Source organism: Micropterus salmoides, unplaced genomic scaffold (assembly GCF_014851395.1).
Source record: "Micropterus salmoides isolate LMB-PRFRI ecotype aquatic unplaced genomic scaffold, ASM1485139v1 Ms_hic_scaffold_18, whole genome shotgun sequence".
Lineage (NCBI taxonomy): Eukaryota > Metazoa > Chordata > Actinopteri > Centrarchiformes > Centrarchidae > Micropterus > Micropterus salmoides.
The window spans coordinates 5,641,718-5,646,896 of record NW_024040928.1 but is presented as its reverse complement, the minus strand read 5'-3'; the positions used below and the strand labels follow the sequence as shown (position 1 = coordinate 5,646,896).

The following is a 5,179-nucleotide window of genomic DNA, read 5'->3' as shown; positions in this document are numbered from 1 at the left end:
AGAAGAATCCATGTTGATAGTGTCAGGGTATGAGGAGTTTAAAGACACAATAACAGCCAAATCTAACACTGTGTCAGCCGACAAAGCCAGGGAGGATTGTTGGTATCGCATTGAGTAAATTTGTAATTATCTTCACAGTGTTCTTATTGTAGGCTAATTCTTTATTATGTAGCCTATTTTATGGACCCTTCATTTATGTGCAATATCATTAAGATGTAAAGATACGACTGCACATTATGTCCACTGTAATAAAAAAAATTGGAGCCATGGGAGAAGGGGAAAGAATTTTCAAGATTACTGAGGTAGATTTAAAAGAAACTAATAATCACAACAAGCTACAAACTTGGATATATTCTCTGACATTGTATACATTTATGAGAGAAACTCGCAAAATAATGTTGTTTTTTTCAAATTGCTTCACTTTCCAAGGCTGCAACATCACACACACCCCTTTCCTGTATTATGCATGTGGTGGAAAATTATGTTAGGCTTCACAATCGGATTTATCAGTGAGGAAATAGGTGAGATTAGCCCACAGTCATAGGTGTTTCTGTTCTTTGATTTGATACTTTCATCTAGGATTTGTGTTCTCGGTCTATTAACCCGCAACATGGCTCCATATTTTTTGGGCATGTAAAATAGTCAATTTGAATATGTGACAACAATTAGGATAATTCACTTCTCAGAAACTGTCCCGTTAATTAATCAAGATCTCCTCCCTCAAATCACAGAGGCTGCAGGGCTCGCTGTATGAGCGTAATGCTGTTGTGTGAAGAATAATGTCATTTCAGCTGTAACCGCAGTGGAACAAGTCAGGATGAAATCTAAAAATATTTTATTAAGTGGTGTGAAATTAATATCAAAGTTATCATCATTAACACTGGGTACGGATGTGGTGTCTAGTCCACGTATACAGGGTAACCTCGAGTTAACCACGAACAAAACCTGCTCGGAGCAGTTTAGAGATGCAGCGTAAATTGCCATGGAAACAGACCTCGGTTAACACCTATCCACCTTTCATAGTACGGGTTAACCGGGAAGTTACACCTGACGTCACAAAGTTACTCCTGAAGTTACCTAGATAAGCCAGTTATCTCGCTTTTTAGTACAGGCCACTGGCTTCACTAACCCTAACAATCGCGATCTGGATAAGCATTCCCACAAGGCTGGTTACCAACTCAATAACTCAACCGAGGGTTTCCCAATCGAGCCGTGAGCGCGTTCACATAAAAGAGGCGGTGTTAGCAGCAGATGATCAATCGCAGACATGAACAAGTCCACTGGCAGCAGAGCGGCATATTTTACAAACAAAGAGCAAACTGTAACACTGCAGAGATACCACATAGCCTAGTCTAAATAATACAGCTGCAGCTGACACCCGCAGGGAGACAGAAACAGTGTGAATGCGCAAATGAACAGGCGTATTCTATAATAATGCGTTGATTTGATGTTGTTGTTTAATTTCAATATCCCTACCAAACTTCTCATAATATTCAGCCTCACATAAGAAAAATGAAACCCGTTTATTTTAACGTCTGAAACCCGTTTATTTTAACGACAGGCTGTGTGAAACGGACTGGGGAGCAAATAAAAAATATAAAACACATTTCAAAGCTTACAAGGCTTTTTTAAACTGTAGTATGTACTAAGTTTTTGTTCATTCTACATTCAGGGAAGAAACAACAAAGAAGAAAAAAACATTTTTTAATTCCCTTTCTCTCCCAGTCATTAAAGGTCAGGTCGGTTCTAACTTGGTTTAAATCTATCATCATAGGCTAACCAGCTCAACGGTCTCACTCCTCTCCTAGTTTATGTCTATTGATAAAATCAGACCAGATGTTCAGTGTAAGCTTACCAGGCTAACAATCAGTCTCTGTAGGATGATATTGCTAGCCTACAAAAGTTTCACATCACTGCAGCAAACATAAAAGCAACCTATAAAACAGTCTGTGGGATTTCCTACAGATGGTGATGTCATTTCCAAAGAGATCTGATTGGTCAGTAGGCGGCGTTTTCATTCAGTTGATCTCTTGATGATTGTTGATCTGGAACATAACCTGCTCCAGAGCAGGTTAGCCGTTCAACAGAAGTTACCATGGAGATCTACCCCAGAACCACTGTCACTGTGGTACTGAAAACCCCGAAGTTACCTCGATAAGCTCAAATCCTGCTGCCCCAGGGGCCTGTACCACGATTTTGCCTGTCTGAACTCCCATGGATTTGTTTGCCTTCAGTTAGGATTTTCTTCTGGGATTTTGCCTCCCTATTTCTGTTAAAGCCTATTCACAATTTGTTTAATCTTTAATAAACACCAAAAACGGTATGTGCTCCTGCATTTGGATCTATTGGGATCACTGGGACCTAACAAAAGTGAATTGTTGTCTTAATTTGACTTGACTTGACTGCAGCTTCGATTGGTCAATGACCTGTGACTTCAGACATCTCATTGACAAAACCAGCAGCACGAGGTCTGTCTCTTTCTCTTTCCATTCTCTCAGCTCTGCTCCTCATCTGGACGGAACCGCAGGCCACAGCGGCCTCCCAGCTTGGCCTGGTCAAACCAGACACCAAGCAGACCTCTTTAATCTTACAGCTGCGACACAAGGTCCCACTTAAGATCCTGCAACCAGGAGAACAGACAGAGCTACTGGACCCTCTCATCTGTATCACGACACAGACAGCAATTAAACAATTCTTTTCCATCTGGCTCCATCCACAACAGACCTGTCAGCTAACATAGCAACACCCAAGCATCTTTTTCTTCAATGGACTAGTAAGATACTGGGCATTGCATAGCTTCACATAGCTTAACTGCAACGTTAAACTGGTTAAGCACAGGACTGTTTAGCTGTTGTAAATGTACATTGATGTGTTTTATTGTTGTGATCATTAATGTGAGATTATGTACAGTCCTCAGCCATTGCTAAATTGGTTAGAAATGTTATGCTTCACACAGACACACCGTCTTTGCATGGTAACTAACTCCTTTTAACTTGGCACTGTTACACAGATAACATAAGTACACACGTACTTCTATTCGCTTACTTGATGCTTGCCTGTGTTAGCAATGTTGTCGACTCGAGCAAAATCAGACAGAGGTTTAGCTGCCAGTTATAAATCCCGAGTTGATGTTAGCTAACTTACTAGATAACACTCCCAGACATTGGTAACATTGCTGTAAGTGCTCTTGTGTTGGTTTTGTCCAGCTTTGTTGGCTTGCTTGCCACCCAAGTTTTAAGCAAAATTATGCTGCTGCTGGTGGAGTAAGGTGCCAGGCGACATAATTGGGCTCAGCAGGCTTTACGGACAACATGTTGGGAGACACAAAGACACCGAGAAGATGATGACAGAAGAAGCTGAGATGAGAGTGACCAAGAAAGGCTGGTGGACGTTGGTGAAAGCTTCATTAAATAAAAGGCAGCAAAACAGATGCATAGCTGGCATTCTTCAGTTCGACTAGTGGGTGGCTGGTTTGCTATGTCTTGTGTTGTCACATTTGCTTTATCTTTGACTGTGTTGGCAAAGTAGTCGACTTGCTAGTTTTTGATCATAAGTAATGTAATTGTAACAAATGCATGTGCATAGCTGTCTTTATTATTGACAGTGGTGATTTACATTCACTTACAATCGCACAAAAAACCCCAAATCTTACATAATGTTGCTTTTAAACACTTGCAAGTGAACACACCCAAAATTCATGTATCATCATCACCATTTTGTATCTTTGGATTTCATGCCAACAGGAAACAGGTACCACATCTGGCTGAATTAGCAAAGTTTGTGTTAATTTATGAAATGAGATAGGGTTGATAATAAACTGTTCCAATTTCAAAGGTTTTTCTGAGTGGCACACTGACTAAGGACACACAACACTGTTCTTGCATGGACTATACTGAGGTGTTTAGAACAGACTCAAGGACACACATACATTTTATATCCTCATATCACAGGCAAACAAAGGAGAGGAGAGGAACAACAAGAGGGGAAAACACCAAACAATCTCACAGCTCTGACCCAAACCCTAGTAAATGTGGATGGATTATAAGGAGTATAGGAGAGAAAGGTTAAGGATAAAAACACAATACATATATATCTATAAGCCATAACAACAATAGTAATAATAAAATATTAAAAGATCATACATAAAAGATCAAATGTAAGAGGACACAATTTTATGCCATAACAGAATGTAGTGTATGCTATGTGATTGGACAGATCTTTGAATGTATTATGCTAATTATGTGGGGGCTGATTATTTAAATATCAGTCTAAAGGTTCAGCACAGTGGGAAAGTGAATGAGGACACACCTCAACACTGATCGGCTAACTTGAAGTGCATGGTATGACTCTTAATAAACTACAGGTCTTTAGTGATTTTAACCTTGTTATCTTTGTTCCGAATGAATATTGATGTTGTTGTGGATATATGCTGAAGGAAATATCAATAGCATGATTTTAAATGTTAATTGTTTAATAATGGAACATTGAATTGCAGGAATCTAGAGGCATGGAACCAGAAGTCAACAGAACTTTCACTGTTAATGACATACATCCCTGTTATGAATTTGATAATACAACTTATGTATTTACAAGCAACCCTTCCATAATGTGTATTGTTATATATTTTCCTCTGCTTATTATCTGTTGCCACAATTGTGGGAACCTTCTGGTAATAATCTCCATCACTTACTTCAAACAGCTCCACATCCCTACTAACTACCTCATCCTGTCTCTGGCTGTGGCTGACCTGCTTGTAGGAGTTTTAGTCTTTCCATTCAGCATGGCATTCACTGTAACCTCATGTTTGTATCACGAAGATCTATTTTGTAAATAAGAGATGGCTTTGATGTATCGTTGTGCACATCTTCTATTCTGAACTTATGTTGTATTTCCATAGACAGATATTATGCAGTATGTCAGCCTCTGACATATACAACTAAATTAATGTTCATGTTACTGGATCATGATCCTGGTCAGCTGGGGTATTTTGCTCTAATTGGAATTGGCATCATAATTGGAGGATTCAGCCAAGGAACATGTAAAGAAATATGTTCAGTTGATATTGTTATGGCAAACACTATGGGACCTGTTTTCTCATTTTACCTCCCAGCAATCATAATAGTCTGTATCTACCTGAAAATTTTCCTTGTTGCACAGAGACAGGCACGCATCATCCAGA

At 39.4% G+C, this 5,179-nt stretch overlaps 1 pseudogene; it reads left to right on the top strand.

The window, feature by feature from the left end:
• The first annotated feature begins 4,606 nt into the window (after positions 1 to 4,606).
• LOC119909324 overlaps positions 4,607 to 5,179 on the top strand; it is a 5,501-nt pseudogene continuing 4,928 nt past the window's right edge.